The 16,519-nt window shown below is 38.8% G+C and overlaps 1 long non-coding RNA gene across 1 annotated transcript; it reads left to right on the forward strand.

Annotated features, from left to right (window-relative positions):
- Window positions 1-2,559: 2,559 nt before the first annotated feature.
- Window positions 2,560-4,514, forward strand: LOC131249851 (uncharacterized). Its single transcript, XR_009172875.1, has 3 exons — window positions 2,560-3,073; window positions 3,486-3,706; window positions 4,163-4,514. It is a non-coding gene; the product is annotated as an uncharacterized LOC131249851 (long non-coding RNA).
- The last annotated feature ends 12,005 nt before the right edge of the window (window positions 4,515-16,519 follow it).

A 16,519-nucleotide genomic window follows, 5' to 3' on the forward strand; every position in this document is an offset into this window, starting at 1 on the left:
TATCAGATTATCCATACAGCATTGCCTCATCATCGTATAGATAAAAGAGACTGAATTCAATAGTCCCTTTGATATACCTCAATACTCGTTTTACAGCTAGCCAGTGTGACTCTTTTGAGGCTTCCATATACCGGCTTAGAAGCCCAACACTATATACTATATCTGACATAGTGATTGTGAGGTACCTTAAGCTTCCGATTAGGCTCTTGAATAGGGTTGAGTCGATGTTTTTTCCTTTTTCATCTTTCGTGAGCTTTAGGCCTGTTGTAACAGGTGTATTTACGGCTATACAGTCGACCATATGAAACTTCTCAAGAAGTTCCTTTGTGTACTTTTTCTGGGATATGTAAATGCCGCCAACTTGTTGCTTCACTTCAATGCCTAAGAAGAAGGACATCAATCCACCATCAGTCATCTCGAACTCTTTGAACATAGTTGCTTGAATTCTTCAAACATCATCTGGCTATTCCCAGTGAACAGCAGATCATCAACATATAAACAAGTTATAAGCATATCACCATGGGTATTCTTCTTTGTATAGACGACATGCTTATACAGACATTTGACGAAATCATTCTCTTGAAGATAGTTGTCGATCCGTGCATTCCAAGCACGAGGAGCTTCCTTCAACCCATACATGACTTTCTTCAGCTGATACACCTTATGTTCCTCCCCTTACACAATAAAGTCTTCAGGTTGGTCAACGTAAACTTCTTTTTCAAGTACTCCATTTAGGAATGCAGATTTCACATCCAGTTGGTAGATCATCCAACTGTGATGAATTGCAAGGGAGATAATCATTATTACAGTGTCAAGGCGAGTAACTGGGGCGAAAACTTCTTCATAGTCTACCCCATATTTTTGTTTGTAACCTTTTCCTACGAGCATTGCCTTATATGATTCGATCTTACCATCGTCATTCCGCTTGATTTTGTACACCCATTTGAGACCAATGGTTTTCTGGCTTTTAGGGAGTGAGGTCAACTCCCATGTTCGATTCTTCTTGATGACATGAATCTCTTCTTCCATAACCTTTCTCTAACATTTTTTTCTTCTTCTTTTGTTAGCTTGTTAGTACACCCACTGTTAGATCACACTTCAACATTAGCCACCCCCACTAGGGAATCGACGTCAAGACCTCGGGCTGTTCTCCAACATTCTTCATTCATAGCTTCCTCAAATGTGAGAGGCTCGTGGTCCGCATATAGGCAAAGTAACTTCACTTCCTCAATTTCTGCGTATATGTCATTGAGGCTTCTCATTTTTATAGGAGCCAAGGGTGAAGGAAAATTGGATGAAGATGTCACTACAAGAAAATAGGCCTTTAGCCACAATTTTTTAGCCTCAGTTGAAAAAATGGAGGCTAAATGTGTCTTGTTCATCTTTAGCCTCAGTTGCAGAGGAACTGAGGCGAAAAGTCTACCTTTTAGCCTCAGTTGCATAGGAACCGAGGCGAAAAGTCTACCTTTTAGCCTCAGTTGCATAGGAACTGAGGCGACAAGTCATCTTTTAGCCTTAGTTGTATAAGAACCAAGGCAAAAAGTCTAGTTTTTAGCCTTATTTGCATAGGAACCGAGGCGAAAAGTCTACCTTTTAGCCTCAGTTGCATAGGAACCGAGGCGAAAGGTCTACCTTTTAGCCTTTGTTGCATAGGAATCGAGGCAAAAGGTTTACCTTTTAGCCTCATTTGTATAGGAACCGAGGTGAAAGGCCTACTTTTTAGCCTCAGTTGCATAGGAACCAAGGTGAAATATCTACATTTTAGCCTCAGTTGCATAGGAACCGAGGCCAAAAGTCTAGTTTTTAACCTCCGTTGTATAAGAACCAAGGCTAAAAGTCTATATTTAGGAATATTGAAGGAATTAATAATTTTTAAATGTTTTGACAATTGTGAAAAAATTGAGAATTTAAAAAAAAAATTGAGAATTTTGAAAAAAAAATATTGAGAGTTTTGAAAAAGATTTGAATTTTGAATTCTTTTAGAACTAAGAATTTTAAAAATTTTTGAGAACTTCTAAAAAATTAAGAATAAAAAATGATAATTATGAAAAAGTATGAATTTTTTTAAAAATTGAGAATTTAAAAAAAATTAAGAATTTTGAAAATTTTTGAAATTAAAAAAAAAAAAGAATTTTGAATTTAAAAATCTTGAAAAAAATTAAGAAATTTCACATAATTGAAAATTTTGGAAAAAATTAAGAAATTTCAAATGAAATCAGATGAGGAAAGATTTCACAGAAAAGCCAAATGTCTACTTTTTAGCCTCAGTTGTATAGGAACCGAGGCTAAAAGTCTAATAAAAAAGAGTGCGAGAGAGATCTTCATTCTCTTTCTAAGGTTTTCCCCTGGGATTTTCTCACGCGCATGGATGCTCCATTCCTTTGCATGTATGCATGTATGACATACATACATTCGGCGCCATCCTCAACTCCTTCCATCCTTCTACCCTTCTCCTATAATACCCTCCGTCCCTGCCTCCGTCGTTCGTCCGAAAGCAAGAAAAAAAAAATGCAGAGAGAGGGAGACAGGTAGGGAAACGATAAAGAAGGAGAGCAGGAAACCGACGAAATCCTCTCGCATCTAGGGTTGCAGAAGCTCTAACTGGTTTTTCTATCCCTTTTCTCTCTCTCCAATGCCCTACATTCTGAAAATCCCTGGAATTTCCATCCTAGGTTTCTTCCACGCACTCCTTGATCTGCATTACCGGGATTTTCTGGAGAGAAAACGGGGGGTTTCTAGGGTTTATAGCTGAGAAAGAATAGAAGCCTCTGAAATCCCGATTTTTTCCTGAAATTTCTAAAAATCTGTTCCATTTTCCTGTTTGTAAAGGTGGATCTGACCATCGGAGATCTTCAAGGTGCTTTGTGTTTGTCACTTCAGAGTTTTCTGGAGAGGAATCGAGAGGTTTTCGGGTTGCTGGCTTTAGTGATACTGAATCCTTGGAATTTGAGTTTTCCCATCTCCTTTTTGGAGACATCTACCATTTTTTTCTCGGATCGGAGCTCAATCAACGCGGAAGCTCGGATCTCTGGAGTTTCCAAACCTTTGGCTTGCTCATTTTCACTGAATTTTTGTAAGAAATCTGACCTCTTGTGTTTCTTTCTCTTTTCCTCCAAGGGAATATGATCTATCTTTCCTTTCCAATCTTTGTTCAGCTCTTCCTTTAAAGCTTTTCATGAGTTTCTTTGATATGTTAAAACTCTCAAAAGCTAAAGTCATCTTTGAACTATTTCTGTTGTTCGATTTCTTTATTTTGCATTTTATAGGTTTTTCCTTCATTAGATTGATGTTCAGCTGTGTATCTAATTCTATTTAAATTAGATGTTGCAATGCTGGATATAATACGTTTTCTTTTTTATTGGATGCTGGATATAAAACTTCTGTAGCTCCTAAGAAGTTTTAAATGGTAGGTGATCATTCTGCACTACTTACTAGATATAATACATATGGTTCACTTGAGTTTTGATTCTATCTCATTTTTTTAGCTCGTGTCCTAAAATTATTTGGCAAAGAAAATGGACGAGGTGAATTTCTCATCAACATTACAGTGGCCCTACCTAGCTCCCATGGCAAGAAGTTCATGGGAAAGATTTCCAAAGAAAAGTCTGGTGGGTTTGTCACTTGTGAGAGTCATTCCGAAGAAAAGCGTGTTGACAATATAGTGGGTATTGCATATGCAATGGATATGCTGGATTATGTTGAAAAGGTCAGTTCTGCTATGGTTTTGATTTTTTTATTTCACTTGTGCTCATGAGACTTGCTTGCAATATGTTTAGGAGTGTAAGTGCTTGCCACTCTTTTTATGGCATGGGACAATTTGATCAATCTGCTTTCGAAAGTTGATAAACTAAAGTTCTACTGTGGGAGCAATTGCGCATAAGCCTACCTACTTTGTACCTGGTAATTTTTATTTGCATTTAATTATGTAGTTGAGAAACTCGCTACATGCTATCTGTAAAGTTGTTTTGCAATTTTATTTTATATCATAGATTCGGAATGGAGCGTCCATAACATCTAATGCTAAGTGATACAATTAACAGACGGTTACCCTGCCTTGTATTATGCTGAAAGACTGTTATACTGCACTTTTGCATTATAAATTTCCATAAAGCTCTTCTTCTTTTTTTTCAAAATGAATGATGAAATTTGGATGATATCACAGATTCAATGTCCGTGTGGAATCTGCTGAGAGAGTTCCGCATAGGAAGGTTCATATGGCTATTGTTCTAAATGAATATGGTGGAACTGTGGGAGTATGTTTACATCCTTCACATTTTCTTTAACAATGCTCATGAAGTTCAAAAGCTGTTCATGTTACTATTTATGTGATTTTGGGTGTTAACTATTTTAATACTGTTGCCTCATTGATATTTTTTAACATCGAAAAGTAGTGAACAATTTTAATACTGCTTTTTGTAATAAAACTGGTACCTACTCTGGTTAACTGCCAGAACTTTTACATGGCGAGAAACAGCCACAACATCTTGCTTTCCTAGCTTGGTTTTTAGGAGGACGGACAAAGACTTGACATGTTGGCATGTTGGAGATGCATCAACATCTTAGGAAAGATAACTGTTAGCTGTCTCCAGTATCCATGAATGTGTGCGCATGCATGCATATCTGTAGAGTATTTAGCCTCATTGCACCCTCTCCTGCTTCCCATTCTTTTGCACTTGCTAACATTTTGAATAGAATGTGTGTGCGTGCATGCATACTCTGTTTGAGGTTCTCTCTGTACATGCTAGCATAGGATACTTGGTTATGGGGTCAAAGGGCATTAGGAGTAGAATGTTACTGGTAGTTTACGACTCTTTCAGGGATTGCCTGCCAATTTTCTTTCATGGAACAGTTTTTCATTGGTCTGCAGATGACCGTGTTACTAAATTAGGAAAAAAAATGATGCTAATATAATCTCGTTGATCTATGTATGTTTGTTGTGATTGTTGTATGATATGGTGAAGCTTGTGATTCAGAGATATACTAAAGCTGGTGTGCGAAATCTGGAGAGTAACTTAGCTGCCCTGGCTCATGCAGCTGCTGTCAAAGTTGCTGAGCAAGAATGTGCAGTTCCAGTCAGCAAAGATGTATACCCGATGGCAGAATGACTTCTTGATACAAGACTTGCAGATGGTGCTGAAGTTGAAATGGAAGTCATTCCAATGGGTGTTAACGGACATGAAATATCAAATGCTCTTAGGAGTACCCCAGCATTGGTTGTAGATGAGACTATGCTGGAAAAGATACTGGGGGTAATATATCTTTTTTCTTGTTAGTCAAGAACCTCTTTTATCTTTATGCTAATGTGTCGAGTTTATGTTTTTTTATTCATATGGTGAACAAATCTGAGGGTATATATTTTGTATTGACACTGGTATGCAGCCTCCTAGGTTTGATGACCGAGAAACTACAGAACGTATGGCAACTCCTGGAGTATCAGTTGGGCTTGTCTGGACCTCCTTTGGTGGAGACGTCCAGTTCGTTGAGGCCACATCAATGGTGGGAAAGGGTGATTTGCATCTCACTGGCCAACTTGGTGATGTTATCAAAGAATCTACTCAAATAGCTCTAACATGGGTAATTTTTGTTCATTTCTTCTTATCCGACATGGATTGTTCGGTTCTTATGAGTCACAGATGCTAGCATGGTTTTAAATGGCAACCCCATTCCTCATGCATGCATCCCTCGTTTCCATGATGGGCAACCTTTAGCTTGTGGTCTCAATTTCATGTTCAGTTTTAACCTCGTCCTATTGGCTATTTCAGAAATCCTCATTGCTGATGTATCTTATTTGTTTTAGGACAGACTTCATCAGAAATGAAATTCCTCAACTGACATTCATTCATGACCCAAAAAAGAAAAAATAAAAAGGAAAAGAAAAAAACTAGTCTAGAGAGTTCAAAATTCAAGTAAGAATTGAATCAGGCATGTAATGAATCATTTTTTGGAGATTCTTTAGGTATGGAAAATATCAAAGATTCTTTAGGTATGGAAAATTTCAAAGATTCTTTAGCTAAGGCCTGTAGTTGTGTCATGCAAGCTTCTTTTTCAAATGATTGTTATATACATTTGGGATTTATCTTTCAATAAAAATATACGTTTGGGATTTTATGTAATTTATTTATTTAAATGTTCATTAATTTGGTAGGTAAGGGCAAGAGCAGCAGATCTTAAGTTTTCAGCTGCTGGGGATATCAGTTTGCTTGAGAATCAGCATATTCATATACATTTTCTAGCAGGAGCTGTACCTAAGGATGGACCCTCAGCAGGAGTCACTTTGGTAACGTCTTTAGTTTCTCTGTTTAGTCAAAGAAGAGTTCGAGCAGGTACAACAATGACTGGAGATTCTACCGAGCATACATAATCTAGTTTCTCTGTTGCTCCAGTACATACTACTAATTATACATGATATAGATTACTACCGAGCATACATAATCTAGTTTACCGCTAAGTATACATATAGGTTATATATCCAAATTGATATTGTAATTTACATATGAAATGATGGGTGCTATTATTATAATCTTGCATGTTCGATTAACTGAATATTTATTAAAAGAAAACTAAGAGGGGAAACAAAATGGATGATGGGATCATGGGAAGTTATCTGGCTAATACAAAGAAGAGGAATCCTCCAGCTGCCCTAAAAGGCTTCTATCTGGCTCCTACCAAATGCAGCATCCGGCCTAGCCTGTTCCATAACCAACCATTTAGCCTTGTGAAATGCTTGATTTGGACATAAGGATTTGTCATTGAAAATCCTGCAATTATGATCCAACCAAATCAACCAAGTGATGCACAAAAGCACCAAGCACCATATCTTCCTTTTCTTCATACCCTTCCTAGTGAAGTGCCACATTGCCAACAACTCTGCAGATTTCCTAGGCATGGCCCAGCAAACCTCCAGTAGCTCAAAGAACCTGTCCACACTTTCCTGGAATATGTGAAGTTTAAGAAGAGATGAACCACATTTTCCTCATTTTTTGGCAAAGGATGCATCTGTTAGGTATTATCATGTCTCTTCCTCAAGTTTTCAAGCATTAGTATCTTGTTTTTTGCCAGAAAACCAACCAAAAGCCACCAACTCAGGGTAGATCTGGGAACTTCCAAATGTACTGGATCAGATCCTTGTGAGATTGCAACTGGGGATCATGAAGCATCAGGTAGAAGAATCTCACTGTATAAGCTCCAGTCTTACTAGATTTCCATACCCATCTATCCCTATATGAGGTGAGATGTTTGTGATCGTGCAGCATTTCCATCAACCTAACATGTTCCGTAAATCTCCTAATTGAGGAGATCCCTCTGAATGTAGCATTTCCATGGTTGATTTTACATAAAACAGAGAATAGATCATACATTTTAATTTTAATGTAAATTACTACTTAATCCACTATAAGATTGTAAACCATAATCCGGATTGTGAGATTTAGAACAGAAAATGTTTTTGGGGTGGCGATTTCTCCAATCAAAGAAGACGCACCATTGCCAAGATTCCATTGACCTGATGTTCCAACAGGTTAAAAGCGGAGTTATTTCTGTTTTTGTTTTTGGGTTCAGTCACTTTCTCGGGTTGTAATAGGGAAGATAGTACGGGGAGTTGTGTTCATTTGACACATGGACAGTCGCACACAAAATTATTGCTAATGGCGAGTTCTTCTTCTTTGCAGATGCTTTCAGACAACCGAACAAGCTGTAGTTGTTCATCAGCCAACCAATCGAAAGCGTGCAAGCTCTATAACCAAGTCATACCCAAATCTTGCATTGTGACTTTGTATTATTTGTGGAACCTAATGTTGTGTAATAGTTTGATTGAGTTTGTTTTGAAAACTTTAAATAGTAAACAAGTGAGATTGATTGTTTAATTGAGTTGTTAACTATTTTGTTGGTATTATGGCTTTCATGATTGATTGTTTCATGAGTGGATTGAATGAATGGATTAGTAGTTTACATAAATATTTTAAAAAATTAAACATTTTTAGCCTCAATATGTAACCGAGGCTTGGATTTAGCCTCGGTTGTTGAGAACCGAGGCTGAAATTCCCGTGGCTAAAGGCTTTAGCCTCAGTTGTTGAGAACCAAGGTTAAAAATAGATTTAGCTCCAATTGGAGGCAACCGAGGCTAAAATTTGGATTTAGTCTCAGTTGGAGACAATGAAGGCTAAAATTTTGATTTAACCTCATTTCGAGAAAACTTAAGCTAAAAAGGTCTTTTCGCCTCACTTGAAGAACCGAGGCTATAAAAGTCATTTTAGCCTCGATTGCTAAAATTGAGGCTAAAGCCTTTAGCCACGGGGGTTTCAACCTCGGTTTGGATAACTGAGGCAAGACTGAGGCTAAAGGCTTTAACCTCAATTTTTAACCTTTTTAACCTCAATTTTGAAACGAGGCTAAAGCTCCCTTTTCTTATAGTGTGTGCTAGCTGAATTCTGATTTGATGAAGTGCTTCAAGGAGAGATGGAACGTACTCCTGGACTTCTGCGATCTAAAGGGGGTGATGTGGGTGTCTGCTCCTGATTCACATGCATGTCTCTCTTCTTCATATTCTTTGGCCTTGACCTGACTTTCTTTGGTCGAATCTTCCTGGTTTCACTTCCAGGATTCTTTCTCGCAGAACACTACATCTCTACTTACCACCACCTTATTGGTTGTGAGTTATAGAGCTTGCACGCTTTCGATTCTTCACTGTAGCCGATGAAGATGCACTTCTCGTCACGATCATCAAGCTTTTTTCTTCTCGCTTCTGAAACTTCAGCGTAAGCGACAGACCCAAAGATCGTAAGGTGCGCTACGCTCGGCTTGTATCCACTCCATGCTTACTGCGGTGTCTTGAATATGACACTCTTAGTCAGACACCTATTGAGCAGATAGACAGTACATGTAACTGCCTCTGCCTAGTGTTGAGGGTCAAGTATTGCATATTAGACCTTAATTATTACCTGATTTTACAAACATGATACTTTTTAATGGTCCATTTTAGTCGTGTCTGTGCTGCAAGGTGAAATTAGGAGTCAGGACTGAAAAAAGGTACTAAAAGCATGGATTTAATGCTCCAAAGTCACCAAGGCAAGGGACGGACTCCAGGGGACCAAGATTGAAGAATATACACACCAGATATCTGAGAAAATCAAGTGATTGGGTCCAAAGAGGCCAGAAAGTCGTCTAGAATGCAAGATCATAGGATTTTCACCATCCGTTCAGCTCAAAAATTTATATCTAGCCTGAGGACCATAAATTAACTATACACATAGAATTTCAGCTCTTAGATCCCTTTGAAAGTGGCCCAATGGATAGATCAGCCTATAAACTATTGATTTTAGGCCCACCTGAGTTCTGGATATGCTTCAAAGTTGGTCTCAACCCATTATAAGAGGATAGAAGACGGATGGACGGAGCGGATTTCCTAGAACCATCATCGTGGACCCCACCTGAGTTGGGTGTGCGTAGTGCACAAGTGCACTAGCCATGCACGGCAACGCTGAGACGGTCAAACCGTCTCTTGACTGACTTCCTTCGAAATTTCAAAAACGCAACAGCGTCTTGACGTTCTTGGGTTGATTTTGATAGAGGGCTCCACCGATCGCCCACATGAACGATCCAAACCATTCAATATGTCCAGAGGTGGGGCGTGACCCACGTAGATGTCTTTTTCAGCCCATGTACACCATCAAGATATTTCCACCGTCATACGCAGGATGAACGGCGAGTTGAGTTGGTAACGTGGGCCATGTTAGAACCTACCAAAACCACCCCCCACGACTGGTTTTTTGCCAGAAATCCAGTGAATGGGGTGGATTTCACCAAAAACATCACTATGGGGCCCACCAAACACGTCATCGCAACTCGTGTAAGGCTTACGCGGGTCCGGGAAATTCGGGATTTCAGGGCGGTTGTGGCCCATCACCAGTGATCGGACTGCCGATCTGAACAGTCCATCGTGTAGACCATCTAAAAATGCCCCAAGGGATGTTGTTTCTTTGGAAAAGAAGTAAGGAAAGTGGTTGTTTTACCGTTCGTTTTCTTGGCTGCGTAAGTAGGTTACGCAGAAACACTCTTCCATCCGACCTTCTCCAGCAACCGACCTTGCTCTTTGCTGCCCATATAAGAGAGAAAGAGAGGACGTGAGAGGCATTCATCAGGATGTGGAAATCCTGGATCCTGGGCAGCCATGGAGGTAGATCTGGACGTGTGAAGGAAGGGAAGAGAGAGAGAGACGTGGAGTACGGCTGGTTTTTCAGGTCTTTTCTCTTTCTTTGTTTTTCTTTGTTCATGCTTTTCCTAGTTGTAGCATGACTATGATAGACTAAGCCTCTTAGCTAGGGCTAAGAGGTGAAGCTTGTAGCATGATTAGGATGGTTGCTTTGCTTTGATTCATGTTTATTGAACTCTCCTGGATTCTAGTTTGATTATGAAGGAATATTTTTAGTTTTTAATAGTTTGTTGTGACTCAAATTACAATGGATCTGCGATTGCTTTGAATATCTTCTTCTTGAATTGAGATTGTGAAATTAGGCAGTCCTGTTGTTCACCATCGTCCCATAGGCATGGTAGGGTGACGGAATCACTCCTAACTTTTACAATTCTCTTATGATTGGCTGTGAGATTGGTAAATTGCTGTTGTTTGCCATCATCTTCTGGGCATGGTTAGGTAACGGAATCACTTCCAACTCTTCACCAATTTTATCTATTGATGATTAGATGAGAAGTTCAGAGATCTGACAAATCTTTTCCTACCAATTGGATAGGATAGGACTTTGATTCCGGTTGTGTCATTGAATCAATGTAAGGTAGCTTCCCAATTGTTACAAGTGGATCCTTGACACCCTAGTTTCCTACCTTTGAATTTTATGAGTTTTAGAGTAATATTTCACAATTATTCTATTCCTTTTACCTGATTTAGATTTCATCTTATCCTAGTCCTAGTTTGAGTTATTTTCAGATTACGTACAAGGTTCAGTCCCTGTGGATTCGACCTCGGTCTTACCGAGTTTATTACTACATCACAACCCTATACTTGGGGTGTGAACAAGTTTTTGGCGCCGTTGTTGGGGATTAACGGTTACGTTTTTATGAAATTAACTAGTTTTAGAATTAGGTTAAGATTAGGGTTTTCTAACTTAGGTCTAAGTTTTTCTGTTTTATTATTATTATTATTATTATTTAGGTTTTCTATTTTTATAAACGTTCTAATTCTAGGATTTTTTTTCTTTTTTTTTCTAATTCTAGATTTAGAAACTTTCCTTTTTAGAAACTAACTTTCTATTTTTGTTTTTAGAAACTTTCTAACTTTAGGATTTTTATTTTTAGAAACTAATTTCTTTTGTTTTCTTTTGTAGGATCTTAACATAGGAACTTCTAATTTGATAACTTTTTTCTAACTTCTTCTCTCTTCTTACTTTCTATACTCATGTAGGATCTTTTCCTTTATCTTTTTTAGGATTAGATTCAGAGTTAAGATTTCACCATGGAAGAGTGGGTATGTCAATATGCTGAGATGGATAAAAGATATTGGGGAGAAATGTATAATGATTATGATGGAATTCAACCTATATCTCAAGATTTTTCTCAAACCATCATCGAGAAACTACTGGAATATTATGCTCCATCAGTTACGAAGTCCTTACGCGATCATAATTATGGGAATGAAGACTATTATCAAACCTCATATTCCCCTACCTATGATCCGTATGACTATAACCAATGGAAACATCAAAATTGGGAAGATGAACTAACAACTTATTATAATGATTATTCTCTTGGATTTCCTACCTTTGAGATCCAACCTAAAACGATTCAAGAGAATTCATATCAGAGTCACATAGACTATTTTGTAGAAATTAGAAAAATGTTAGAAGCGCTTAATTCGCGCCTCGATAGACTAATGGAGGCTTATTCATCTCAACCACAACCCAATCTAGAAATACGATGCGAGGAAAGTGATCCTAACTCACTCTTGAAGAACTCTGTAATTTGGAATGAAGAGTTGGATTATGTTAATGAGCATATGGTTTAATTTCCCAAAGAGTCGATCTCGATGACGGTTCAAAAGAATGATCAGGAGACATGGGTGTCTTTTAAATATAATGATAGTGACACATTTCACTCACATAACACACATGATTTCAATGATGAGGTAAATGTTAGTTTATTCGAACCTCAACCTAATTTAAGAATAGAGTGTGAGGAAAGCGATCCTATCTCAAGTGTGCACTGCACGAAATTAGACGAAAATGCGTATTGAGATGACGATTATGAATGTGCTACCAAAATTCCCCTAGAATCAATCTCAAGTATGGTCCAGGTCAATGATCAAGAAGTACACGAAATGATCGGTTATAAGGATCTACTCCACTCATCTGACAAGCCTGATTTAAATGTGGAGGATGAGCCCCTTACAACCGACCCTTCTAACTCTTGTGAAACATGTTTGGACCACTCCTCTGAATTGAATGATGATATGAGTCAAGAGAAGGACAAGTTGCTCGATATGACTCTAGAATTTGAAACCATCCAGTTGAGGCCACTATCTGAACTGTACACTTTTGACGATTCAATGCCTCTACTAAGTAGCTTCAATGAACAGAGTGTTTACATCGATGCTTCCCCAATTGATTTTCAATTTATCTGTGCAGGGCAAGAGTAAGAGAGTATGCATCCATTCAAAGACGATGAATTTCTTGGGCAGATCATCACGAACTTCAATGTGAAAAATAAGTCATTCTCAGTTGAATTTTTCAACTTTTTGGATGATTGCTTGACACACGGATTCAAACGATCCCATGATAAAAGACATAGTGAATGCCTTGCAAGACAATATCTCGATAGTTGTTACGGACTGAGAAAACCCTTATTCTTAAGCCATTCCTTTCCCAGATTTTAAATGTTTACCATTAAAGGAGGAGGAGCTGACAATGGAACCGAAGTCTGGAACTTCGGAATGTGTTGAGACTACACTTCCTGAAAATTTTTTTGAATTTTATCTACCTCTAGTATCTGATTAACCATGGGATACTAACTTTGAAACTTTTTCTGACATAAGTAAATCATATATACTTTAGATACCGCAGGTGAATCAACGTCAATTTTTTGCTGAGGTACATAAGTTTCTTTGAACATTCATGCTCCAGGGCATCCAAACTTCTGTCACACCCCAAACCTGGAGATCGAATTCACAGGAATCCCGATCACCGAATCCGGTGCCGATAGCTTCCGTAGTACCTCATTCTCGGCTCCCAGCGTACTTCTGTCATGCCGTAAACTCGAAAACTGGGCTCACAAAATTCTAGATTGCCGAATCTGGCGCTGATAGCCTCCATAGTACCCCATTCTCGGCTCCCAACGCCCATTCGCTAGGTTTCGATCCTGGGATGCTACGAGGAGGATTTTCAATGTCAGTTTAATTTATAATAAACATAACTAAAGACATAAGCCACAAACAACAACCAAAAACTCCATTGCGCACACACTTTCACCACCCTCTAAGCTTTTTATAAGCTTTGCATAAGCTTATGCACGACCGTTGCATGCAGGTGACGTTGGATCACAGCAGCACTGAGGTAGGAGCGCGTAACAGATCATTTTGGAGCTTTTGTCTATCATCATTGTATTTCCCGTTATGCACACTGTACTTATAAATTTTTTATCATAGTAGAAATGTGATGGAGTTTTTAGTTGTTGTTTGTGGGTTGTCTTTGGTTATGCTTATTATGAATCAAACTGACATTGAAAATTCTCCTCGTAACATCTCAGGATCGGAACCTGGTGAATGGGCTGGGAGCCGAGAATGGGGTACTACGGAGGCTATCGGCACCAGATTCTGAGATCGAAAATTTTGTGAGCCCGATTTCTGAGTTTGGGGCGTGACAAGCCTATTGCAAAAATGGCTTTTGGATGATTTCGTTGAGGAACCTACTGAGAAATTTATCAAGATACTAACTGGAAGAGGAACCTTATGGCATGACTGAGTAGTTTTTTCCCTACTTTCATAGGACTAGGATAGTTGCTTGATGTCATTCTAGGATAGTCGATTTTATGCCATTAGGATAGTTTGCTTTATATGTTGTTTAAGATAGTTTGCTTTTGTTGGATTGACTCTTGTGCTGACCCGCTCTCACGATGATATATTTAGAAAGCCTCTTGATTCCTTTGTCTAAGTACTATCTTTCCATCACTCATCTTTTACTTTCGTTATCCCATGTGCATTGCATGCTTAATTCTTTTACATTGAGGACAATGTAGATTTTAGGTTGGGAGTGGGCGATTAGGTCACCTAATCAGTGTTTTCTCAGTCTTGAGCAAAAATTGTGAAATTTTTTAATATTTTTCTGAAAATTCTTGTGAATTCAAAGTGATTTTGACAGCCATCGTTGATTTAGAATTATAAGATACGGAGTGTTGGGGATTTACGTCTCTTGGCTTTAGCTATCTAATAGATTCCACAGTTGAGTTTGAATTATTAATTTATAATTAGAAGTTTTAAACATTGATTGAATTATGATTTCACATGTCACATCTCGCTTACACATTGATGTTTCAGTTCGATATTGAAGGATTAACTTGGTAATCACTAAGTATGAAAGGATCTAGCCTGAGAAAATTGAAAGGATTGGGCGAATGGTCTTCACCGTAGGTTTGTTTCTTATATGTGAAGGTTCGATTCCCCAAGGTTGACATTCGGAAAGGGTTAGGCGAATGGTCTTCACCGTAGGTTTGCTCCCTATAGGTAAGGATTTGATTCCCCTCCTTGGCATTATTTTTAATGGAGAAATCAAAAGCCACTGATGAAGAAGATAATTTGCAAGGCAAGTTTCAGTTTAGGTTTTGGTTGTCATAAATTCTCTTGATGGTTACCAATGATATCATGAAATAGAGAAGTGAATATTACTGTTGATAAGCCGAGATTACACTATACACCCATGGATCTTAATGTTAAGAATTTTTTCTAATTGAAGGATTAATATATTGAACTTGACTATAAAGTTTACTGTGCACTTGAGTCTAGGAGAGAGTAATGCCAACAATCAAGAATATTAGAATTCCAGTAACTTGATTGTTTTTCAAAAATCACTCGAGTTCATAGAAATTGTCCTGTAATTCTCAACTTATTTTTCGCATACTTTGCTCGGGACTAGCAAAATGATGGTTGAGAGTTGTGTTGAGGGTTAAATATTGCATATTAGACCCCAATTATTACCTGATTTTACGAACATTATACTGTTTAACGGTCCATTTTAATCGTGTTTGTGTTGCAAGGTGAAATTAGGTACATAGACTAAAAAATGGTACTAAAAGCATGGATTTAAGCTTCGAAGTCACCAAGGCAAGGGACGGACCCCAGGGTACCAAGATTGAAGAATATACACACCAGATATCCGAGAAAATCAAGTGATTGGGTCTAAAGAGGTCTGAAAGTCATCCAGAATGTAAGATCACAGGGTTCCCACCATCCGTTTGGCTCGAAACTTTATATCTGACCTGAGGACCATAAATTAACCTACACGTCGAATTTCAGCTCTTGGATCCCTGTGAAAGTGGTTCAAAGGACAGATCATCCCATAAATCGTTGATTCTGGGCCCACCTGAGATCTGAATATGCTTTAAATTTGGTCTCAACCCATTATGTGAGGAGACAAGATGGATGGACGGAGCGGATTTCCCATAACCATCATCGTGGACCCCACCTGAGTTAGGTGTGCATAGTGCACAAGTGCACTAGCCGTGCACAGCAACGCTGAGACGGTCAAACCGTCTCTTGACTGACTTCTTCAAAATTTCAAAAATGCAACAGCGTCTTGACGTTCTTGGGTCGGTTTTGATAGTGGGCTCCACCCATCGCCCACACCATTAAATGTGTCCAGAGGTGGGGCATGACCCTTAGGTATCTTTTTCAGCCCATGAACGCGATCACGAAATTTCCACCGTCATACGCAAGATGAACAGTAAGTTGAGTTGGTATAGTGGACCATGCCAGAACCTACCAAAACCACCCCTTCCCAACTGGTTTTTTGCCAGGAATCCAATAACCGAGGTGGATTTCACCAAAAACATTACCATGGGGCCCACTGAACACATCAGCGCAACTTGTGTAAGGCTTATGCGCGTCCGAGAAATTCAAAATTTTCGGGTGGTTGTGGCTCATCACCGGTGATCGGACGGCTGATTTGAATCGTCCATCGTGTAAACAATCCAAAAACGCCCCAAGGGATGTTGTTTCGTTGGAAAAGAAGTAAGGAATGTGGTTCTTTTACCGTCCATTTTCTTGGCTGCGTAAGTAGGTTACGTAGAAACACTCTTCCATCCGACCTTCTCCAGCGACCGACCTTGCTCTTTGCTGCCTATATAAGAGAGAAAGAGAGGACGTGAGAGGCATTCATCGGGATGTGGAAATCCTGGATCCTGGACAGCCGTGGAGGCAGATCTGGACGTGTGAAGGAAGGGAAGAGAGAGAGAGACGTGGAGTAAGGCCTGTTTTTCAGGAGTTCTTCCCTCTTTCTTTGTTTTTCTTTGTTCATGCTTTTCCTGG

This window comes from Magnolia sinica, chromosome 6, assembly GCF_029962835.1.
Source record: "Magnolia sinica isolate HGM2019 chromosome 6, MsV1, whole genome shotgun sequence".
NCBI lineage: Eukaryota > Viridiplantae > Streptophyta > Magnoliopsida > Magnoliales > Magnoliaceae > Magnolia > Magnolia sinica.